At 44.4% G+C, this 25,958-nt stretch overlaps 1 protein-coding gene across 4 annotated transcripts in view; it reads right to left on the bottom strand.

The window, feature by feature from the left end:
- Nucleotides 1-15,574, bottom strand: part of TBL1XR1 (transducin beta like 1 X-linked receptor 1) — a 110,578-nt gene extending 95,004 nt beyond the window's left edge. For 3 of the 4 annotated variants that reach the window (XM_027685514.1, XM_027685517.1, XM_027685516.1), the window contains exon 1: nt 15,368-15,574. The gene's annotated coding sequence lies outside the window, so the exon portion shown is untranslated. Of the gene's footprint in view, nt 1-13,157; nt 13,234-15,367 lie in introns of all 4 variants that reach the window. The other variant, XM_027685515.1, reaches the window with a different exon arrangement.
- Between the last annotated feature and the right edge of the window lie 10,384 nt (nt 15,575-25,958).

Below are 25,958 nucleotides of genomic sequence, written 5' to 3'. Positions count from 1 at the left end.
GCTCACACATATATTTATTGTCTGACTCCTCTGGTAAATTAGTGTAAGTAATCTCTATACAGCGAAACCATCTTTTCTAATAAGTATCAACAAATAGGGCTGCAGAGGATTCCACAACACGAAAATAAGATAGCAGATGAAAATACAGCTCTTTTAAAACACTTCTTGGCTAAACAGGAAGCTAAGAAAAACAGGTCATGAATATAGCCCACAAATGCTGAACCACCTCACAACAGGCACACAAAAGACGCTTCACAAATAAACACAGAACAGCAAGCATTTCAAAAAATGTCCATCTTGGTTTATAATTGATTTTGTTAAGCCACATTCTGCTTTTGACTTCGTATATTTTGGGACCAGTTATGCGGGGAGGGGAAAGAAAAGTCATTTTTAGCAATTTATAACCATACAGACACACTCTTCTTAAGAGCAGGCCCAAGGCTGTGTGCACAGATCTAACTCTGCTTTCTCCACACATACATTATGCAATGCAATGTGATAAATATGTAACCATGGAGGCACACACTGTATTGCAAACAGGACACAGAGCTCCTCGGTGACCCAGGAGAAGGCAGGCTACACCATGTTCTAGCTGTGATTCCCTCCCCCCCATTTCTTTTTCATAATGGTCCAGCACTTATTCTGCAGCCTTTTTATACCATCTCCTCTCTGAGGTATGTAAATAATTTAGTCAACAGCAATGCATTATGCAATTTATTTTCAGCCAACAGCACAGCCCTCGTTAGGTGCAATTCATGGGAAGAAGCAGTTAATTATGGTAATTCATCTGCAGACCTAGGTGAGCAATTTCACTGTTATTCTGCTATCCTACTTAATATGCATATGCTGTGTAAGAGCAGCTAAATGGCAACTTTCAAGGCTGACATCCCAAACCCTGATTCCATAACAAGCTCTGAACCTGGGCTTTAAGGCAGAGCTACAGTAAACACGGCTTCTGGGAGGCGAAGGAGTCGATTTACACAAAACAAATTGCAAGCTCAGGGTTTAAGGTAGTCTGGTGAATAGACCTCTACAACATCCTAGGAATAATTCTATGCTATTGTATTGCACTATTTGTGGAATGGTATGTGATCATATAATTAGAGATCATATAGTATATTCACACAAAGAATACTTTAGGGCTTGCCGGGGAGGGGGGAGGGGAGCTCTTTTAAAAAAGAAAATTACATTATCTGGAAATTCAGAGCTAATCTCAACAACTCAGAAATGCTACCACAGAGCTTTTCCTTCAGAAACTTCAGAAAAATACACTTTCAGGTCTGATTTCTGCCTGAGGAAAAAACAGTTCCAAACAAAGCCAGTTGAGGTTTTGAGTCACTAAGATGTTAAAAGCCTAAGTGAGGAAAATAAACTGAAATATGTGCAAATATTAAAAAAATAATAATAATTTCTAAACTGCACTTCTATGACTGCAATGACGAGGGGGCAAAGACGGCATTTGTTTCAGAAGCAACACTGAGAGAAGTGCTCTGGACAGGTGCAGGAAAAATGCCATCGGTTTGGTAGCTAAATCAGAGGAGAGGAGGGAATGAAGGGCAGGTCCCAACTGGGCACAGGAGGGTAGCACTTTCCTGGAGAAGGGCTTTGCTCAAGCACAGCCTAGTCACCCCTTCTGTTTAGGGGAAGGCTCCAGCCTCTTCTCCTGTTGACCCCAGACAGAGGCCATCTGGACTGTCCTTTGGGGTGACACCCTGACCCAGCGCCCGCTTCCCTGGGCGCCTCGGCACAAGCCTTTGAGCAGCCTTGAGAGAAGAGTCCCTGATCGTGGGGCTCCTCTTGGCTGCACCTCATCTCCACCCTTCTGTAGCCTGTCTGCAGCCTTCAGAAACCGATTGCTAAATGGCCCAGCTTGCGTAACTTCCAAGAGCACACAGCTACCGAAGGACAGCCTGCTGCCAAATCCCTGCCCTCCCCAGGGAAGCACACTAAATCCTGCAAAAATCACCAAACCTCCACTCGCTCTGGAGAGCGGGCACCCAACTCAAGACAGGTTTGTATGTGCAGTGCTGGTCTTCAGCCACAAATCAGGTCTAGAAACCTGCAAACCCCTCCTCAATTAAAAGATTAAAGTCATAAAAACTTGAGACAGTCACTGCTTTAATGACAGAAGGCACAGAATTTTTACATGAGCATCTTGAAGGTCTCAGTGGAGCACAGGTCCAAGATGCACGTGCCCACCCAGCTTTAATTTTAACCTCATTCACTTTGATACAGCCGCAGGACTAAAACATTAGTGGCCTCTGGTTTGTTTATGACTGACTACATAGGCTAGAATGTGCTTTGCCAAAACTCATAGTTAAAACAAAAACCAGCGTTCAAACAGCACAAGACTTCATAAACCAAATAAACAACACATTGCAAATATTTAAGACTTCCAAGCAAAGGCTATTTCCGTAAATTCCAACATTTAAACTGGCAACAAAACATTTCAGACACTGAGACAAATGACTGGCTAAAAAAATGCTACCCCATCGTCATCATAATTTCAAACAGTTCATTCTTCTGTTCTCCTGAAACATGCATGGCACTCAAATTATAACTGAGCAAATGTACATATCCCTTGCTATTTAAAACAAAACAAAAAAATTGGAAACATTAAATTTAAATCTTTTTGTTTAACCCGGGACTAGAAAACTGTCAGCCCTGAAAATTAGTTTCACAGAGCCTTAATGCATCTGAAAATGGCTTATTTGCTACACATGACAAGCAAATTCTGAAATAAAGGGAAACCCTTTCCCTCAACATGTGCACTAATATTTTTCTTTTCTGAAGGTTGGATCATTTCCAGAGAACCTGAATTGACTTCCATGGTGTGATAATACGTTTCTTACAAAGAACACATAAACTGCCTCAGAACACAAGAAAACGGTTCAACTAAGAAAGGGCTTCAATCAGCTCTTCTAAATATACACAAGGATCACACTTAAAAGTGATAATTTTTAAACAATTAGGGCTTGACTACACCAACAGCTATATCTGCTGATATATAGATATATATTACACTAAAGAGGAATTAAACACTTTCTTTCTGGAGTCATTCCAAACCAAAATGTGAACATACTGTAAATTCCCACTTTTAACTTCAAGCCATGCTGCCAGCAAGCGTAAATACATTTTTGTAAAGTTTAAGGGATTTATTAAAGTGCTGGCAGGACTTTCTTTTCAAATCAACCAGAGGATACTTCTCAGAGTAGAATATGGTGAAAATAAGAAAAGTCACCATACAAAATTACGATTTACAATAGGAAAACCCAAACACATACAACTTTAAGTACTATTCCCAAACTGAAGAGATGCCCAAAAATTAAAACACTCCCAAAAATTTCATTTTCCAGCAGGTGAAAAACAGCCAAACAACAGGGAGTATGTGCTCATCAGTGTCACAAGCACGGCTGTGACAGCCAAGACTGAGGTGTGTTTTAGGAGACACCAATACTGACACTCACCTGAAATCAATGCCCTCAGAGAAGGAAAACACCACTGGCTCCCAGTAAAGGGCATAAAAAAAAGATTTTTATACAAGCTTGTACATTTGCTTAACTATAAACTTATAAACAAGAATCATTTAGGAAGCTATAAAGAAAGACTTGCCCAAATGAAATTGTAAGCACGTGGCAAAGACCATGTCACCATTTATTTTTATTTTACACAGGGACAAACCCAAGCAGCCCAGACGGTTTGAGTCATGCGATCCTGCTGGCTGGTGTCAGACTGGCTGAGCTATCAGCCACCCCACTGCAGCCTGGGAAGATTCTGTCTGATAACAAAGCTGAGATAAGAAGTTCACGGCCCACCCTCACCTAACTTAAGACACGTTCACACCTCTGGTTAAGCTGAAGTTTACCACCACCTTTACAGTAACAATGCAGCAGTTTGCGAGGTCATGCTGCAAACTGGTTCGGCAAAACTACCTAGATTTTAATACACACATCCCGCTCCCAAAATAGCTGTTGGCTTTAACACATCCTTACAGAGATGATGTTTTTAGGAGCAATAAACCACTTTATCAGCACAGCAGAGGAGTCAATAGAAACTTTTTTTGCATCTCTGCTCCATCAAGAACAGGGTCAGTTTAAGGGTCCCACCACCTCCCTTCCCACCCCCACTGCTGAGTTAAGTGGTTGCTTGGGTAGCTGTGCTCCAAAACCTATTCCTCAAGTGGTTCCACCATGAAAATTCAGCCTTTCCTCATCCCCAAAGAGCTGCCAGGGTCCAGAGAAAGCACAAGTGTCTTAAAACTTCATATAAGGTGGCATTCCCACGTTGCTAAGGACACAAATACGCTCCACCTTATGAACCAAGTAGCTTGATTTCAACATGTACTGGCACTATCGGAAAATATTTCCAATGCGAAGAACCATGTTTTGTCTAACGTAAGACAAAACTAAAAGACACACACAAAAACAAGGAACGGAGCACTTTGCCCAAACTGAAAACTCCAAGGAAGCAGAGGATGAAAAATGAAACGAGCCACTTTACACTGCCATGCAGCCTTTCACCACAAGGTCTCAGGGCACTGAACAGGTCTGAAAATGTTCCTGTTAAGAATTAAATCACTGGTGCATGGATAAATTTGTTAATCCATTTGCTAAGGTCACACAGTGGCAGAAATAGCAGATAATCCTGACACCAGCTTTCTGTCCTAATCATTATGAGGACAGAAAATCTTCAGTGATGCAAACTAAAGTAAACACAGTTATCTGTTACATACACGTATATTAGGTCAACTCAGAAAAGCAAAATTTTGGGTGTGGGGACTGGAGGTGTGCCCTTGGGAATCCACCCCAAAGCTAGAGGTCTCTGAAAATGCAGAGAAATACTTTATAATCAGAAAGTAATTCCATAATTGCCTCTATCAAGCTATGACAATTTCTACCAGCCTGAAAGTTTCTACCACCTTTCGTGACATTACATATAAAAGCATCTTGATAATACCTGCTATGGAACTCTAACAATTCAAGACCATTTTGGTGAATGCTCTTGTTTAGGTATAAAACATATCGCAAGTACAGGTTTCCAAAGAGGAAAAAGCAAGACTACGAGCTGACAAAAAAGGAAAATAAAAACCCAACTTATTCTACAAATCAAAAATACTGGACCAGACAATGAGCTACGCTGGCATTATTAAGATGTACTAAACACAACAACATAATAGAAATCACTGTAGGCAGGGAAGAGTAATCTTTCTGCTCTTCCTTAAGTAAAACTCACAGCAATTTCAACGGAATTCTCCCCCAGATACGGCTGGATGACTACATCCACAGCCTCCACGTGCCAAGTCTGCTCCTGCAGCCAGCCTCTACTGCATCCATCTTAGTTACACTACACACATCCTGATTACAGGGATTTATACATGGCAAGAGTAATTTAGAGGTGATCCACAAAACTGTGACCTCAGTAGAGATGAGGTTCACTATTATCATCTCAAGTGTCAACACTTTTGAGGTAAAGGACCTACACCTGAAAGACTTCCAAGTAAAAATCTTTTCCTGACTTTTGAGAAAGAACATCTTGCGCTCTCTCTGTCCCAAGCACATCCGCGCTTCCGAGCCAGAACACAAGCCTGCTATCCATAGGTTTCTCTGGACAACAAGGTAGGAGAGAGTTTATGACTCTTTAACCACTTGCGCTTATTTTCTTAGGTTCGGGATGACAAGACACCAAATAAAAACGCTGCTTAGATACCAAGGAAGAGGTTATTTCGTACATTACAGCAGTTTCTAGCCGTGAAGTCTTTAAAGACAATCTTTCAACCCCAAAGTCACACTTGCACACGCTCATCCGTGCCGGGCAGGACGGAGGCGCCTGTGCGCACGTCGCAGCTCGCAGCCTCAAAGCGGTGTTTGTTCACCCAGAACAATGGGGCATGTGACTTGTCAACACTACCCACAACAAAAACAATAAGATAAGGCTGCCACTGATTTCGGGATGACTGACTTTGTTTTTGCTAATTTTAAGTCACAACGTCAATAAAAAGCTTATGGCATAAAACCCCTTATTATGAGGAGCCCACGGGCAACCTCACCTTGCGCTGAGGTTTTCGCTCAGGCTTCCTCAGCTTTTCGTGTTCGCACTAAAAGCTCACACCAACTCCCTCCAAAGCCTCCCTCTGACTTCATCAAGAGTTGGATCAATGCTTTATGCCTAAAGCCAAGATTATTTTTATCAAATAAAGCACTGCCAAAATTTGTCCTCTCTGTTTCCTGTGTGCCTGTCCCAGCCACCCATCTGCCCACAGGCAGAGCCCTCGCTCACCTCCGCTCGCTGCCAACCCGCAAAATGAGACTTCCTCAGCAGCACCATCCAAACCCTTCCAACCCCTCTGGCTCAAGAGGGCTACCTGGGATCAACCCCTACACACAAACTTAACTAATGCTAGGAGAAATGGGAAGAAAGCAGAGAAAACCCAGAGAACAGAGGCACCAATTTAAAGGACTGACAAGAACAGATGGGGAGAACACAAAAGAAAAGTCCAAAATGACAAAGAGGAGAGAGAAAGTCCGGGAAAAAAAAACAAGTGGGGAAAGACTAGAAAACTCAAATAAAACCTCAGGAAGGGGTAAGAATAAAGTGATGCAAACTGTCAGGATGGACACAAAACACCCCGATACACAACATTAACTTGCCATATTCACGCTACATCATGGACAAGGAAGCAGAGCCAAGTAGAGGAGCAGGCACAGCCACCCTGGCCCTTGGAAGGGTAAATTTTAAAGAAAAAAAGCAGTACACTCTTGCACCACTTGTCTTTTATTATGAAGGGGGAAGTTTGGGGGGTTATTTTAATCACACAGAACAGCAGTAGGCCCAACAGCACCAGATTAACAAATAAAACTAGGCAGCAAGAGGCACATGGAAGTACACTGCAGCTCCAAATTTACAGCATTTACAGGAACATTAATGTAAATGAAATCTGACTAACCTGATCTCTGAACGTGTGTTTTTAAAACCAGCACATTTCTTTCCTTTCACCTTGAAAACACTCCGTTCCGCAAGCAGGTAGTTACAAACCACGGCTGGGAAAGCAGGAGGCACATCAAGCAGGCAAATAAGATTTTACATATTCTAACACCATCAGTGGAGCTTTCTGGAGCTCTGCAGCAATGTCCAACAATGTCCAGCAATGTACACAAGCCCTGCTGCTGGCACAACAGAGAACCTCAGCCTACGTAGGGGACGTACTCTTAGCTGGAGTCTGTCACTGCATTTCACATACCCTCCGAGCCTCGTGTGTGAAGTCATCCATAGCATCAAAAAGCGAGTCAAAACATATCGAACGTGTTTTCCCTGGCTACCTCTGAAAGTTTCCATCCCTTTATCCTTCATGTATTTTTTTTTTAAATTCTTCTTACCAGTTCTGTCAATACACACAGGGTCTCTAAAAGTCCAAAGTGCCCCCATACATATGAGCAGCCACCATCTCTCCAACATGGGGACCCCAAGCTGTGACGAGAATATTGAGTTTGGTGCTTTCACAGTCAGCCCCAAGAACCACACAGAGAGCAGAGGGCTAATTTCTAAGGCAGAAGCAATGCCCATGCATTCTACTGGAAAATAATACCCCTGGGAGTGCTGTGGTGCCCAGGCACCTTAACGGGATGACCCAACGATCAAGGGGGTGTTTTGTTTTAATGGAACAGACTCTCAGAACTTAATTACTGATGTATTTACTGTGCATGAAATGCACTGTAAGAAAGAATCTTACAAAGGGCCTTGATGAACTAGGAATAACTAATCCATATCAAAATAACCTTGCACGTGCAGACAGCAGAAGACCCAACTAACATGGACTTTGCAAACAGTAAGATACACACATTGATATTTCTAATGTAATCCAAGGCCCTCCACAATCTGCCCTGGAAGACAGTCACAGTAATACAAAGCAAATTTCTCACAATTCAAATAATTGTGACAAATATTTACTATAATGGCAAAAGCTGTTAAAAAAAAAAAAAAGTTGGTTTCTATTAATCAGCTACATTTAGCTATCCATTCCTGCTATCACCAAAACTGCCTATTAGGCTGTTTCATTGTATTTTTGTTCAAGTTTTATTGCAATTCAACATACTGAAGTTTCTTATTCCTGACTTTTTTTCATCCTACCCAGTGCTAGATACTTACAACCTAAACAAGACACCAGATTGTGAAATTTAGTTGTGCATTTGAAATAAAGTGAAAAATCAGGTCCCGAGTCTGAACCAGCAAAATATTCATGTTGTTCAGTGAGTACAGACCCTACTTCTCTAAATCCCAGATCCACTGCATTAGCCATTTCTAGCATAATTTATTTGATGTCAGCATTAATAGATGGTTTTGGCAACACCAGTCCCTCATTTTCCTCCATCCACATCTGTGCTAACACTGCTTTAAAAGTACACTAAAAAGTATTATATCCGAACAAACGTAACCCCTAAGTAAATACGTTACAGATTCACAAACATCATCATGGCAAAAATCTGTATTTTTACAAAGCACTTCCTAATTAAAATTTATCTCCAAGAGTATTTATTTAGGAATGCGTGTTTGTGTTAATATCCAGGCAAAAATTTCTGCACTAGAGAAGAATGTGGACATCCATACAAAAATTAGTGGTGATTCACTGTTTAACAGTTGTCTTCCCTTTACAGCACACTGCAGACTGAAGGACACGTTGCCAAACTGAGAGCACCAATACTTCCTTTAACCTAATATAGGACAAATAAATACACTTCAACAGCTTCTAAATCTTGCACGTCCTACTTTTTTGACCCAGATCTCTTGTTGTTTCCCCCCTAGGTCCATGCAATATCAAAATCTATTCCTTTTCCTGCAAATTTAAACATAACCTAAAAGAGGAAAAGTCCTCATGATTTCTTTGAGCTAGAGAGACCAGGAAGCAGGGGGGAGGGGCAACAGACTCACTCACGTCTGTTAAGATCAATTGGTATTTTAAGGTAAGATTTTCAGCCACATTTAACACTCTCCCAAGTGCTCAAATTAATGGCAAAAATGCTCATTTGTCCGAGAGGACTCTAAGTTACACCAACATCAATAATAAATGAAAAATAATTGAATCTTTTTATTACTATTTTTACAAACCAAAAACATATTTTCAGAAGTCTTGCTGACAATCGAGCGTGAATCAGTCTGTCCAAAAAACCACAAAAGAGCTATGAAACCTATTATTCCTCTCCTCGGCCAGCCTGGGCAACTTCTTCCAGGAAATCAAACTGCTTCTTCTTCGCCTGGTACTTTTAGGGAACCATCAGGGGACTGAAATCCACCTCGTGTGTGCTCACCACACAGCGAATTCCCCGCTCAGTTTGCCGGCAAAAGGCCACCCATGTGAAGAGTCTGAACTTTTAACATTGTTAATGTCAAATGGATGCAACTTTTAGGACTGGTTCTATTTAGGGCTCTAGACCTTTGACAGTTTCTGTGGTTTTGGCACTGGGCACAATATTTAGCACTACATTTTCACAAACAGTAAATATTTGACCCTGAACCCGTAACCTTGGAAAAATGCTCCAGGAATAGGCTGCAGAGAGATCTTTTCTGTGCGCTCTCTGGTCTCCACCAGCAGGCACGTAGCTGTGCACAGAGCAGGAAAGTTTCCACAGGCACTTTCACAGTCCCAATTCATAAAAATCTACCATCGGCCTGACGTCAGTGGGGTTCGGAGGGAGCTCTGCGTGCAGCTGGAGAAGTGACTGAATCATTCCCCAAACCCACCACGGGTTAAAAGGAGCACCAGCATTAGCTGCAGGGTGCTCCTGCTGCTTGTCTGCCTTGCCAGGCTGGCAAAACTGGGGGAAGGGAAGGCCTACTACTAACACCACACCAGCTAAAACTTCCAGTGATGCACCTCCAGCAATCTGAAATGACACTCAGCATGTCTGCATATGGCACATGGTTGTAGAGAGTGTGTCTGTAGTACACTGACATTGAACAGAGATTGAACTGAGCCTCAGATCATAAAAGAAAAAAGAAAAACCACACAACTGGTTTTTTCTCTGGATGATTCTGATTTTTTACTGCTAAACATTACTAGTAAACAAGATTGCTCCTTTGCAACATGGAGACTTCAGAATTACAACAATAAACACAAGTCAGAGTACACAACATAGCCTTTTACTAATACTGCTCCCAGGAACAGAAACTACACCCTCACGGGAGTTTGCAAAAGCCAGCAAACCACACACAAGAGTTGATTTTTAGAAATGCTAAGCACACACAGAGACTGCCAACTTCACATGCAACTGCGGGGACTCAGCATCTTAGAAAATAAGACTATTAATATCTTACTTTACAGATGCAGATGCCAGTTTATACTCTTCAGAGGAGTCATGTTTGCACCAAACAGAACTGCAGCACAAATCAGGGGACTGATCCCCACTCCCACTGCACTCTGGAGCACTCAGCTCCTGGAGCCCAGCACGGCACACAGAGCACCACGAAGGGCCACGGGCAGGCACTGAACCACGTAACCAGGTTGACACCCAACCTGCTTGCATTACTCATCCTGAAAAAACGATGTGTTAGTCTGATAGCACACCCGGGGATGTTGCTTCTGGTATTCAAAATGACATATTGGGAAGGACCTCAGTATCTCCTCGTAGCACTGAGTAAGGCCACATACACGTACATTCAAAGACCAAAAAGGGACTCTTTGAAACAGGTCACATACACCGGCCAAGACAATTCCGTGCCATTCCTCCTCATTGCCTTGGAGCTTCTTTCAGTAGGTTTTTCAGAGAGCTACACCAATTCCCCAAACCTTTGGGTAACTATTTCTACAGATAAGGAAATACCTTCCCTGCAATCAGCCCATTCAAGAAAGAAAGCGAGCAAGGGTGAGGTGCAGCACCAGCATTTCACTCCTTGGCTAGCCAAGACAGCAAGATCCTTCACACCTGACCAGTGTGTGCACTTATCCCTGCAGTTAAATAACCTCCAGCTTGGGATGACCACCTATTTCTTATCAAGGAATGATTTTTTTTTTTAAGGCTCCTTAATGATGTAAAAAGGAAAGTCCAAAGGATGTCACAGAAAGCTACGCAGTAAAGTATTAAAGATCAGGGTTTCAGAGTGTAAACTGAGTTATGACTTTATAGATCCTTCAGAACCAAAGGAAAATTCAATGTGAGCTCAAACAAGGCCATTGAGACTCCAGGGCATTTTGTATCAACAAGTTCAGCCTTGTTTTCATTACAAGAAAGAAGAAAAGGGCCTTCCCATTCTGGATTTGACACCACAAGATGAAACCCTAAGGAGAAGTTGTTCACAGTTTTCATACAAACTGGCAGCGTGATTTCCAGGCCAGACTTCCAAACCTTTTCACTCAAGCAATCAACCCTCCCAAAGTGACAGCTATGCTGCCTCGTCTTCACTGCTTCTTACCTCCAGTTAGCTAATTCAATTTTGCAAAATTAAAAGAAAGCCAATATATTCCCCTACAATTTCATATCAAAAGATATTTCTTATTCCTCATTTCATTGTCATACTTTATCTCGGAGGAAACCAATTATGAGATGAATAAAGCAGTCTCCATCTACTCTGCTCGGGATCACTGGATGAACCTTTTTCTAGTAAAGTCACTCTTGTTATTAAGTGACTTTATAGAAATTAAGACCATCTAATTTCATACTGCAGCACTTAGAAAACTACACATATTTGGGAATGGGTTAGCCAAAACAATAGCAGGAACACAGAAATGGTTTCTTCATCACCTGTTAGTTTGAAGCTACTACATTAATGCTGCAGTGAAACTCAGAAACACTGAAAAGAGCTGTCAATCATAGTTCCTAATGGGAAACTACTGACACCTCTCCACCTAACACAAACACTTAAATTTGTATTTAAAAATGAGCACGCAATGAGTATATTCTCACAGCAGTTACTTTTTGTAGGAGCCAAACATGCATAATTACAGTGTGCACGCACACACACTTTCACTTCTCTCCCAACCTGCAGCTACTTGCATGAGCTGATGTTCAGGGCATTAAATACAGCCATTATTACACCCTAAACTCTGCGTGCACGCACGCCCAAACACACGCACAGGGAGGATGGTCAGCACACAGAACGGTATCACACCACTCCATATAAACAACACGAATTAGACTGTGAATGAGTCACACTTTGGTACGATACATTTCAGTATCACAATATTGCAGTATTGACACAGCAGCACACCCTGCCCTTGCCCTCCTCTCCAAAGCAGGGATCAGACCACTTCATGACCTCCCTATCCCCGTTCAGAAGGGGAACGGCTGGCGAGAGGTTTGTGTCTGCCTCTCCTCCACTTGCCAGCACAGTGTCCTTGCCAGTAGGGTGTCAGAATTCACACAGGCACCACAATCCCCAGTGGTTGTGGGACTGGGGGAGATGGAAGAGACAGGCAAAAGAAGTCAAAACTGGAGGGGGTTGGCTACTGCTTGGGACTCCCAATGTGCAGTGGAACAGGATTAGTAATGGAAAGGTGTCACACATGTCACTACTTCAGCCTTCTCAAAAACCCTTAACAGCCCTGTGATACCAAAACAGCACCAGTATAATGAAAGATTCACATCCTATTGCCCACCACTAATACAAAACACACCCAATTTCTGGGAGCAACTTCCCAGACAGCTGCAGAGCTTACTCAGCCAAACGAGACCACTGATGTTCACAAAGTTGTGTTTTTTACAGGACTTCCTGACTTCTGCACGATTACATCCTTGTAGGATGTGGGTCTTTACTGCCACTACAAAACTTATAACAGCAAACACATTCTGACTCAAACGTGAAGTCCACGTTCAATTAAATTCCAGACCAAAATCAAGTTAGGTAAAATAACTCAGTTTGCTTTACATCATTCAGATCTGTTCTTCATAACTAAAAACTATTATCTGAAAACAACATTAATCAGCAATTTTGACCATTTCCCCTAATCCATCCAGAGCCTCTTTATGCTTAGGGCTGTAGCACTTTTTAGCATCAAACTCTTTCATGATGGGAAAATGACTATGAAATATTGCTGTTGGGTACTTAGCGCTTATACCCTGCCTTACAACTTCAAAGCATTACACAAACATCAATAATTACCATATATAGAGTAAAACTGAAAGAAGTATTCATATTAAAAAAAAATTCACAGGAAAAAAAATCTTAACTACCTGTTTGAAGAGGGGAAAAAAGCTTAAGCAACACAATCTCCTGTAATTATTGCATTCTTCATGCTACACGTTATGGCTGCACATATTCAAACAAACAAAAATAAATAAATAAACTCTTGAGCAATCTTAAAAATAAATATAAAGCCCAAAAGCCAAACCCCAACTCTTTTCATACACATAAATTACATTTCCTACCCCTTTCCTCATGGAGTGAGAACCAAGTGTTTTCCAGGTGTTCCCAATAACAGTTTAGGAGGCAGGCCACCAAGTTCCCAAGACACAGCACCAGAAGACACAGTTTTCATGAAGACAAATTCACCTTCCCCTAAGAAAACTTAGGGCAACAACAGTGTACAGGCTAAGGTGATCTTAGGCAAATACTATGAACAGTATGCTGCTGTTCCATTAGACCTTAGCCAAAAGCAAAGAGGAAAAAAAGAAAAAATCACTACAAGAAACCACAGAAAGCTTGTTATGATCATGTACAGGGCACCACCTGTGCCCTAAGCACCATCACCAGCGTGGACCCCTTTCTTCTATGAATAAGGGGAAAAAAAGCCTTTCACATGCCCAACCACACGCCCACTTGCTTAAATTCAGGGGCACACACAAGAGTTTGGAGGTTCGGTCCTCATTTGAAATATATTCCAAAAACCCTGCTAACACGTGTCCAAAGGAAGGCCCAAAACCCAGAATGAGCCTCACACACACCAGCCTTCAGGCTGCTCAGGGCAAGAAGAGGGCCCAAAACTGCCCAAAAGCTCAGGCACAACTGAAACCCCAAAGTTCAGTTTTGCAAAACGGTGCCCGCTCTGCCAAAGGGGCACAACTCACAACACCCAAAGGGTAGAGACCACCAACACCAAAGAACCTCGGTTAATACACTCAACATGCTCAGACATTTATTTTTGTACCACAGGACAGCAAAGCAAGTCAGACAAGCCCAGAATAGAATACTCCTTTTTTTTTCTTTTACGCAACAAAGACTTGGTTCTCCTGATCATGCCTCCCATGCCTTAACAATAAGGAGTATGTTTCGTGATCCCCTCCCCCATAAATCAGTTAGGAATTTGATTTACACAGACAGGAAAACGAGGAAGTTGAGCACACTGGAGAGTAGTAAAAACTTCACCAGCAAACTTCACTTTCCTACACAGCGACCTACAAACCAAACTTTCCTCCAGACTCACGTGTCATCTGCAGCAAGCAGCCCCTGCCATAAAGCACAGACAAAGTTTTGCTGTTCTGGGGATAAAGACAAGCGAGGGGGAGACTTTTATTCTGTCAAGCTGCCTTAAAAGGAAATTCGGTGATGAAAGATTAAATTCACCTGGAACAACACGAAAGATTTTAACCCTTTTGAGGGTACAACAATAATAAGCCACATATTACAGGGCTTATACCCTCCACCAAGAAAATGTACACATTGCATCAACGTGTGAGCCCGTCTAATTGATGCAACACACAATTTACACCAGTGTTTCAGACAGGGATAAACCCTGGAACAGAAAGACGCTGTGAAGTGGGGAAAAAAGCTTATTTTATGCCCCAAACTGGGCCCGCTTGCTGCGACCGCGGGGCATTGCATGTTCCGCCCCGAACTTCGCAGGAAAACTGATCAATAACTTGGCTCGCGGCGGGGGGAGAAACATCGGGAATGGCCCGGGGGGGCTGGGGGGAGGGGTGTGTATCCCCTTCCAAGGAACGGCCGGGTCGGGATGGGGGAGAACTCCGAGCAGTGGGGGAGGGGCAGGGCCTCCCCTCCCCCCTTTCCCCTCCCCCCACATAAGTAAATATGCGGGAAGGGGGGGAGGGGAAGCCGCTCTTCCACACAAATCAGGCTAAAAATAGGCCTCTCGCCATGGCTCCCGTGTGCCATTCGCTGCCGAGTCCGGTGTCCCCCCCATCCACCCCATCCCCCGCTCCGTTATACCCTTTTTTTCTTTAAAAAAATTAAAAAAAAAAAATGAAGGCGGGTGGGGGAGGGGAAGCCAGCGGCGCGGAGTGGGGGAGGGGAGGGGGGTAAATATATATATATTATACACACATATACGTGTATATATGCACATATTAATCAAAAACGGGGGGTCACAGGGGCGTTCTGGTCCCATCCCCCTCCCGCCTCCAGCAGCACAAACAGGGCGGCCGCCCCCCCATCCCCATCCCCGGCCCCCTCCCGCCCCCGGGGCTCGGAGCCCCCCGGTCCTTACCTTGCGAGCGGCTGCTCCCCCCTTTCCCAGGGAACGGAGGCACGAGGAATTCACCCTGGATTGTCTCTCCTCCTCCCGTGTGTTTTATACCGCCGCGTGTATATTATACGCGCACATCCCTGCGTGTGTGTGTGTGTGTGTGTGTACACGCGTATAGGTATCGATAATATATATATATAAATATCTATATATATGTATTTTTAAGGTGTCCACACCGAGAGGAGGAGGAGAAAAAAAAATACCAGGAGGAGGGGGGAAAAAAAAAAAACAAACCCAAAAAACAACAAAACCACCACACACACACACACAGGAGGAGGAAGGAAAAAAAATACCCAGCGCGTAGCGCTGTGATATTCAATTATATCCGAGCCAGGGGCCGGGGGAGGGGAGGGTGGGGAGGGCGAGGGGGGGCTGGAGATTAAGTCCCGAGGAAGGAGGGGAGAAAAAAAAAAAAGTAATATGTGTGTGTGTGTGTGTGTGATTGAGATTGAGGAGGGATCGGGGCGGAATGTGGGAGCTGTTACTGGGGGAAGGAGCCAAGCGGCGCGGAGCAGCCGGCGGCCCGCAGACACTCCGGGTGCCCGGCCGCGCCGAAATGGGCGCCGGGGAAGGGACGGGAAGGGAAGGGAAAGGGGAGGAAGGGAGGGAAGGAAGGAAGGGAGGAAGGGAAGGAGCGGAGCCGGGAGGCGAGGCCAGGCGAGGAGGAGCGGGCCGGCCCGGCCGCACAACCCCGCCGCCCTGGCAGCGCGGGGGTCGGGGCGGGGGACCCGCTCCCGGATCCCTTTCCCTGCCTCCCGCCCGCCCGCCCTTCGCCGCCGCCGCTCCTGCTGCTCCCGGGGAAGCGGCTGCGGGGAATGGGATGGGAGGGGAAGGGGAGGCCGCCTGGGCATGGCAGGCCCCGGGCCGTGGAGCTTTTCTAGGAAAGCCATTAAACTGCGCTGCCAACAGCGCTTATGTAAATGCAGGATGTAACATGGTGGTTTTTTCCTTCTCTCCTCTTGCAGCCCGTCGCGGTTGGCGATGGCACCTGGCACCGGGATTCAGCCCCGCTACCGCCTCTGCCCTCTAATTTCATTTAATGAAAATAATCCTCCACTGCTGCAGTGTAGTGTCCTACCTGGGTTCTGCTCGTTTTTAGAATTGAAATGCTGTTTGCCATCTGCATTGTTTGTTTTTGAAAGCGAGCTTTGTTAATCAAAACCACATTCGTGACCAGGCAGCCCTTTCCATCTTAAAATGGTTTTACAACAGCGTTTCACACTCTTGGGCGATGGTCCAGCACTCTCATGTCCGGTCATTGGCACCGTGCGGAGTCACAGTGACCACAAACCATGCACGGATCCGATAGAAACGGATCCATGTTATCCCTGCGCATTCCAAAGGCTCGCCATGGGCCCTATCCCAGGTCTGGTGCTGCTCAAACAGGGCCTCCACATCACCACAGTTCTGCAGAGCTTGATTTCACTGCTGGCAAAAGAGGATAAAGAGATGGGCCACGAATTCAGTGCTGCTTTTCCTTTTTTTTTTTTTTAAATGGATATTGCTCGACATTGCTGGAGAATTATGGTCGTAAGGCAGCAGTTCTGGAGTTAAGGGTGGATTTTACTTTCAGCCTAACACGTGGAACATACCATAGGCAGATTTTACCTACCTGAGCATCATGTCAAAAACAGATGGGACCCAACTACTCCACAAAGCCTTGGATGGGTGGGTGTCTGGGTATAGGATCACCTCACACTGCTCATTTCCCTCAGGGTCAAGCCCATGCATTTTTCCTTCTTTTATGAAGAAAAATATTAAAATACTCTGAGAAAACAGGGTTTTTTGCATTGCAAAATCATACAATTTTGAGAAAACCCTGGGCCTTCAGACCATTTGCTTGAGGAGGCCAGAGTTATATGAGAAAACCAAAATCTCTCTAGGAAGTCAGGAAGCATATTTGTAATTGCAAATCCTTTGATGTCCAACATTTATTTCTGCAATGGTTTTGATGGCCCAAGTGGGCAACTTATTATTCTCCATAATGGTGTGTAGGTTATCTGCTTTAGGTGTGTAAGAGGTGATAATTTTTGAAGACCGCATCCAGTCCAATTTCAAAATTTGACCACTTTGCTGAAAGTTGGGAAATTGAAATGGGGCAAAAAAAGGTGGCAAGGGACTCGTTAGCACTCATTAGTTTCTGCATTATTATCTCAGATCTGACCATGCTTCTAAAGGAGTTTAACCTCCTTGATACTCTGATTTACTGAAAGAAGATAAGCAAAAACAGTGAGTGGAGGAAGGGGAATGGGAAAACACACCTAGCCTAAGGCAAAAGGAAAAGGAGCTCTTCTAGGGGAGTGGGGGACACCAGGGGCCTAAAGAAGGATATGGGAGGAGCTGTGAGAAGCCCATGAAACGGGAATGAGAGGTGTAACGTTGGGAAAGCTTGTGTGAGAAACGGGGGAGGGAAAATCCCTGGAGTTTGCGTTGTTTGGCCCTCAGGAACGACAAACACCGACTTCCCATCCATCTGCCAAGCAGCGACAACGTGCTGAACTGAAGTCATCTGGCTGGAGGTTTCCGTGGTCTGGCGTTCTCCAAATGTTCAGTCGCGGCTCCGGGGTGCCAGGCTCTCGTTTTTAACCTGCTGACGTGCTCAGCTGGGCAATTACCCGAGGAGATGTTCTGCTCTGCAGGATCTACAAAGTGCACTCTGGCAGATTGATGCTTTAATAATTGTACCCCATCCGTTTTGTTCTGGTTTCCCTTTCTTCACGAAGGCAAATACCCAACAGGACTGCACAAAGGCCTTTTGCTCTCCATGATGAGCTTTAGACTTTGTAGTTCTCGTTGCCCAAATGCATAGCTGGGCTCAGAGCTACCAGAGGCCACTTCCAGAGCGTCTGGGAGGGAGATTCTCGCTCTCGGAGGTTTCCAAGAACGGATGTTGGGTAACGTGGGGCAGTTGAGCAGGTTGTGGTTTACAGCAGATTGTTTGGTGAGCAAGCTGAGTTTGGGCAGTCAGCTTTGCCTTGAGCTGGGAGAGGCACTCTAAAACAATGACTTTGTTATGTTTCCTTTCTCAGAGTAATGGGAAAGACGGAGCAAAGCTCTGACTTTTGGATGTGTAACTGGAGCGGTTCTGAGGTCTTGGTTCCTACCTGCGTTTGAATAAAAGCATGCCTCCAAAGTGCTTCAGTGGCTCAGCTGTTCATGGCCCATGGCATCCCAGAGACTGGCAAGTCTTCTCACAGCCATATTTTTAAGACACATCCTTAAAATAGCTGAAATTACTTGTAACAGGGAGTGCTCAGCCTACCAAGCACATATAAGCAAATATTTGCAATAACTGGCCCAGTGTTTGCACAGCACCAAGCACATTGCCTGGACTCCATAAATAATAATACTTGGCACTCACAGAATGGTTTCCATTTTCAAAGCACTTTAGTCATAACCCTTGACACCTATATGGCCTTTTACATCTTTACAAGAATTAATTAATCCTCACAATGCCCTGTGAGGTAGGTATGCTCTGCAATAATAACAATAACAACAATTAATAATTCATGCATTCTACTCAAAAATCACTTCAGGGATTAAAATGCATCTGTAATACTTGGGGTTTATTAACATTTTCCAGCAAATAATAAAACCCATGGTATTGTGTTAAATCTATATAATATCCTTCCATAAATCTTTTGCAGATCGAGGCGAGACTGAAGGCCCAGTGAGGCACCAGTACATCAGCGGGAAGTGTATGACTGACTCCAGGAAAGTTCAAGCCCAGTCCACACGTAATCCAGGTGCCAGAATGGAACTTGCCACGCATGGCAGTGCGTAAATAAATACCAGCGAAGCAGGAAGGCTCTTTGTTCATTTTTAGCTCTTGTTTATGCAGAGGACTCCCCCAGCTTGGGCATGCATGACCCCATCCTACACAAACACAGCACCAAGAAAGTGCAGGCACTTACTGGGTGAGAAAGGGCAGTGACTCAGCACCGTGTTGAGCAACGGGGACAGCGGGGAGGAGCCTGGACAGCACTAGGCAAACACTTTCCCTCAACACTTTCCCTTGTAAAAATTACCATAGCGCCTTTGATATGCAAGCAAGCCCCAGTTAAACCTGATATTTAAACCAGCGGGACTTAAACCCTGTTGACTTAAATAGAAGAACCATCAGGCTCCCACGGGGGAGCTCCCAGGCTTGCCAGGGTGGAGGAGGGACTTGGGTGCTGGAATGGGGCTCCCCGCATGGACGGTCCAATTCCCCCGCAAAGATGCTTTCATCAGTTTGCATCCCAAAGTGGATTAACATAAACCACAAGGGCACTTTAATCCTAATGAACAGGTACACCCACACCCTAACAATTCCACTGTGACTTCCCCACGGCTTCCCTGTGGCTGCGAGCCGGAAGCACTGAACAGTTAGGGCTGGTGGCCTTCATACTCTAAGACTTTATTTTTTCCCTTAATTGGAGGCAGATATCAACTTAAAAAAAAACAAACAAACAAAACACAAACCAAAAACAACCCACACCTGTAAACTATTTGTCTTTGTATTGTGCTGAGAAAGGAAATGGAGGTTTCACCAGTTTGAAAGCACTGGGTTTATTCTTTTTGAGTCTGCTGACAATGACTGCAGAAGATGACATGCTGGAAAAGGGCTTCTTTCTGAGTACGGAGCATTTTCTGCCGCTACCTTAGTGTACAAATTCATCAGTAACTGAACAGTGGACATATATGGTAAAAAAAGTCTAACATTAGTCATTAGCATACCTGTAGCACTAGTTTTTATCAGATGCTTTAAAGTATACACATAGAGATAAAGTTGTAGAACTCCATAGGGCAGGGAGGAGTCAATCCCAAAACAATCATCTCATTGATACACTTACCAGATCGATCTCAGAGGCTTCTGCTTCCCAGAATAAACAGCAAGAGCAGAGGCACAGCATGACCAGGTGAATAGTCCCTCATTCATAGGCAGTTGATGGACTGTGTGATCCAAAGCCATGAAGTGGCTCTTTCAGAAGTTTCAGGACACAAGTTATGCTGCTCAGAGCACGTTTTGCCCTACATTGGTGTTGAGGTACACCTGTCAGCATCTCCCTGGTGTACAGAGCTCCAACAGGGCATGGGCTGCTCGCCTCAGCCCTTCTGCACAGGGCCAATTTCACATTTCTAATTTTAAAAGCTACCAGCAGGCCCCCAAAAAACAGAGGGGGTGGGGATACTTACCAAACCGAGCCGTTGGCCTTACTGTGTTGCTGCTGCTGACTTCCCACCCAGAGGCCCAGCATTCCCTGAAGGCTTTTTAAGAGGAACACAAATGTGTGTGTGAACGTGTTGTACCAAGGAGAGCTTCCAGATCAGTGTCGGAGGAAAGGATTTTCAAAGGAAAAGTGGAAGAAACAGAGAAGAGATGCCTGCTGCTTGAGCCCCTTCAAGCAAAGGCTCCCGCATGTTGGCTTCCTGCAGGGAAGCAGCTGCTCCCACCTGGGCACATTGTCCCCTTTTTTTTTTTGGAGAAGAAAACCAATGGGTTTGTTGCTGCAGTCCCAGGGCCTCTCTGCCCACAGAGGGCTGATACTGAGGGCAAAGGATGGCACTGTCCCTTCCCTGGCTCCCACAGTGGGTCCTGGCACAACAGGGAGGACGAAATAAAAGCTGAATATCATCCCTTGCTACCCGGAATCCGGCCCCAGGAGGATTGGTGGATATTTCACACGAGAAGGGGAGAAAAATGATCAAACAACACAGAAAGATGCTGACACAGACCTGACTCTGGGAAGTGGCACTGACTGACCTCAGCAGGTTTAGTTATCGCAGGTGCAGCACTGTAGCTTTAGCGTGAACTGGGCTTGTTGGAGGCATAGGAACACATTTATGTTTTGGCTTTAATCACTAAGGATTGTTTTAAATTGTTTGTTTGTTTGTTTTTAGTTGCGTATGTAAATATTCACATCAAGATGGAAAGAAAACGTTACTTCTCAAACAGAAATACTGAAGGGGTCCCTGTTAACTCTGTGGTTATGGCAAAGCTCCCTTCACAGCGGGGTTGTAACTCAGATGTTACATCCTACAGTGGCTGAGCAAATCCAAACCTGTTTTATTTTAACATGGTTACGAAAAAGGGTGTGTACCAGCTGCTCTCACACACCTCTGAAGTTTCAAGCAAGACATATCTGGCCCTCGTAGGAGATCAAACAGATTATCTCACAGGGCCAGGATGTGGTTGCAAAAAAATTCAGTCTTGTAAGCGTCATAGTGATTCATAATATAATCTACATTACTCGGTGTAATTACTGCAGAGTGAATAAAGGCACAAGTACAAAAGGTATAATATTTATTATTTACCTTGATTTCTGTCACATACTAATTTAATATTTCCTGTCAGTTCAAGAATCCAGCCAACCTGAAGAAGATTTCTCTTTCTTGCCCATGCTTAAATCCTGCTTTTTTTTTCATTATACTGACATTGTTCCGTTTTTTATGTGAGGGGAGGACAGAGCCAGGACTGATTTGCTCCCTAATCAGAGTCCTGAAAGACTCCTCATGTGGCCTTCAGCAAGCTGTTTATTATCAGGGCATGAGCTTCCATCTATAAAAAGAGAGGACTAACACAGCTACTAATGGTGATTATATTATTGTTAACACATAATTATCTATCTCACAAGTAAATTGGGAGGGTAAATTAGTGTTTATGGAGTATTTTAAAGATGATGATAATATTATTTATTTGAGGGGTATACTTTATGTCTTGAGGACAGCAGTTGTTGAAAACCACCTTCTAATTAGGTTTTGCTAATGATGGTGTCAAAAAGGTGTAGAAAAAAACATCAGCAGGTACACTCGAAAGACCCTGGTTTTGTTTCTTATATTATTTGCATCAGCTGATTTCCTGCAGACAGATATGCTATATCCATTTATACAAGATGTTTTCTGGCATATTAAGCATAAAATGAACGAAGTAGATGGCAGTGCCAAAGCACACCCTGCAGTGTGTTTTTAGACAACTTGCTCCGGTGATTAAAGCCCTTGAAGTCAATAGAGGTTTTGCAGTTGTTGGGTTGTTTTTGTTTCCCCACCCCGCTGGGCAAGGATTTCATCCTGGATCTCCAGCCTTGTCTTTCACTGCACATTGCTTATGTGCTTAGCACTCAATTAAAGCACGCCCAGGATTTATTCCACACAATCCCTTAGTGAGAGGGTGACTGCAGGTACTCAGAAGGAGCAGCACAAGTCCAGCCAGAAGGATGACTTCCCTGGGGCCTCCCGTATTTCCCCCTTTTTTTTTTGTCGATTTTCTACATTTCTTTGAACATCCACTTCTTTCGGTTTTATTCTTGAGAACTTCTGATAACGTATCAAACTTCCCCAAGCTGGCTGTAATCTTCACCCCCTCCAACATGCACCGCCACGACAGTAACTGTGACTGGCTGCAGCAGATTAAGCAGCATATTTCCACAAAACATTTCCAAAATGAGACCCAATTTTATGAGCTGTTCGAGCATCCTTTGTAACATTCCGAGCAGGTACATAAAACACTTCAGGGTATATAGAGAAAGAGAGATTTGACTGGGTAGAGCAGTGTATTAGAAACAGCTCTCAATCTTTCACGGTGCTAGATGTGTGCCATAACATGAGACCGAAAAACACACACACACAGAAAAAAAAAAAAAGGGACAGAAAAAAACCCCAAATCTCACAGTGGAAGAATGAACTGAGAATTATTTCCTCAGCTGAGCCAATATTTCCTACAACACGGCTTTCTGTGAGTCAGCCTTTTTGTGCCACAGAACCTAAAATAGCAAAAGTGAGATAACAGTAGGCTGGTTGGAAATAGAAATTTTCAAGGGATGCAAAAAAAAAAACGCCACAGAAAAACCAGCTTTTGGACCTAGAGAGTGGTGATGAGCATATTAGTGATCTGCTGGTAATAGATTATTGTAAGAATATGTCAAATAATCCTAAAAAACAAAGGTGACACTTATCTGAGATTGTAAAATATGAAAAATCCCAAGCATGCAGGAAGCCCATCAGAGGGATTTCAGCCACTCCCCAACTCTCCTGCAGCACCAAGGCCACAAAGCACAGCTCCCTGACTCCTTTCTTTCTCCCTCTCCAATAAGCAGGAGTGGTTTCATCCCAACCTCAGCACCTCCTTTAATTTTGCATACACTGCTGAGAAGCCCTGGGCCAGCGGAGAGAAACCTCAGGCAAATTCCACACTGATTTCACATAGTTTAGGACATAGCTTAATAAATATACATAGAAGAGGAGAGAGAATATTTCTAGAGGCAGAGTCAAGCAGGGGATGGGCTAGCAGCTAGGCAGACTCATTGGCCACATTCCAGCCTTTGGTGGTTCTTCGAGGGCTGTACCTGCCAGAAACAAGTCTAAAGCCCGGAAGAAATGCATCTCCCACCAAACCCATCAGGTTCCCTATTTGCTTACCTGATGTAAGTGCACCCACAAAGAAGAGTTCCCACTGGGAGCAAAGAATCACAGGCCCGCTGGTAATTCTGCACCATCAACTAGACGTGAATAGCATGAGAAGGGCTGGAGCCCCACTGTGGCCTGTATGAAAATTAAGATCATTATTAAAATGCACCTAAAAATGAAAAAGGCACCCCATGCACCTCAGTTTTTTGGCAGAGTTGGGGTTGTCTCTTTCCTCACTTGCCTAATGAAGTCTCCTCTTCAAGCACTTGTCCACCTCAGATTTCATCCACTTGCTCACAGTCCATGTGGATAATTGCCTCCGTTCCCCTATATTTAGGTTCAAAATCTAACATTTGTTAACTTAATTGGCCATGGGGCATTTTGCAAAGAAGTGGCCCCACACAGGACCATGGCATTTATCTTTTATTTTTCGTTTCTTCCCATAAAATGCAGATCCTGTTCTGCAAGGCGCCGGGCAGGAGCAGCTGCGCCAGATGTGTAATGTAAGCAGAGCAAGCAGAGGGACTGCTTGGATACTGCCTGGATTTACACAGCAGGTTATTTTTGAAGCTGAGAGCAAAACCTCCATCTCCTGAGCCTGGCTGGGGAAGGTTCACCCTGGCCAGGGTTCCTGTGCAAGCACCTTCTTCCCCTTCATCGCTCAGGAATTTTTATTTTAAAAAGTCTACGAGGACATAAAAAAACTTTGCATTTCCCACATCCTGTCATTAAGCAGCTTTGCTCCAAACAATGAATGATGACAAACCAAAGCAACAGTTTTAACTGAAGCAGGATTACACTTGGCATCACTATTTGTTATGTGGCTTACTGGACAGCAAGACAAATGTGTACTTCTGCTGCCCTTTCCTGCTGCCAGCTCTGTCCCTTATTAATACATAATGGCACTACTGGAGAGAACACTGTAGCAAAAACAGCTGCAGGATGAGACCCCAAAAATTAAATGATGTCTAGGCCAGCAAGGGCTGGTGGTCTCCAGTTTTGGATGAGACCTTTGGTTCCTCTAGGCTGGGTTCTCACCTCTGGCACTGACCCAGCATTATCTGATGCTGACGCTTCAGCAGGAAGGAAAAGATTGGACAAGCCTTCTGGTCCATGGTGTCCTCATATACACACAAGGAGACAGCTGTCTTGCCCTGGAGGGATCAGCTCACCAGAGAATTTTAACTAAAATCCTGCCTCGTTACATTGCATTATTCTCCACCGAGTAAGGTGAAAACATAACCAACCCACGACTGATTAATTATCAGACAGTACTTGGAGAGGTTTAAGTAATATCACACTTTGCTCATGCATCCTCCAAAGCTTTGCTGGTAATGATGATACATGGCTGTTAGCAGAGATGCCATTTAGAAACTGGAGGTATGAAAATATTCGCTGAGGATGCTGCCAGCTTTACACAAGTGGATGTGAATGTATAATCACATTACTGTGCACCAACGTGGTACTTCTGAAACAAGAGGCTCAAGCTGCTGTACCCAGCCGGGCAGAGAGCTCCCACCCGGGCTGTGGAGGGATGGCAGCCCCCGTGCAGTGAGCATGAGCCCTTCGAGGGGCTCAGTCCAGCCCACAGAGCTGGTCAGGCTGCAGGCAGGACCCTGCTCACACCACCTCCTCCCCAGCACAGCCCCAGGCTGGCACCCAGGACCCCTCCCGGTGTCCCAGCTCATGGTCTGGGACAGACAATGCGCATACAAAGTGACATTTAGCAGTGTTTGCTTGGAGTCATTCTCAGGTCCTTCTGGGCCATCTTTCCCTGCAAACACAAGGCCCATTCAGCCCAGGTCGTATCCGCAGGCTATCAGGAGTCAATGGGATCATTCATGTTCCGAAAATCGCCCGCACACTCAAGTTGTTCCTTTGGCAGTGGCCCGGCCTGACACTGCCGTGCGCTTCCAGCCCCCCGTCCTTTCAGCATTCACACTGTTCCACCTCACTGAGGTCCACAGGGCTTGGGTAAACATAAATAATGGCAACATTACGGCCCCATTTCACGTCCAAGATTGCAAATGGTATTTCTATTTACTATCGAGCATCTCTTTATTCATCAAATGCATTAGAAAATCCATTAAAGAGGAAATTAGGGATCTAATGACCTGCACCATCATTCAAACCCGGTGTTTCAGATACAGGCACAGAATGTAGTTCA

Source organism: Neopelma chrysocephalum, unplaced genomic scaffold, assembly GCF_003984885.1.
Source record: "Neopelma chrysocephalum unplaced genomic scaffold, ASM398488v2 Primary Assembly neopelma1_69, whole genome shotgun sequence".
NCBI lineage: Eukaryota > Metazoa > Chordata > Aves > Passeriformes > Pipridae > Neopelma > Neopelma chrysocephalum.
Note: the sequence above shows the minus strand (reverse complement) of the source record. Positions and strands in the feature narration are given on the sequence as shown.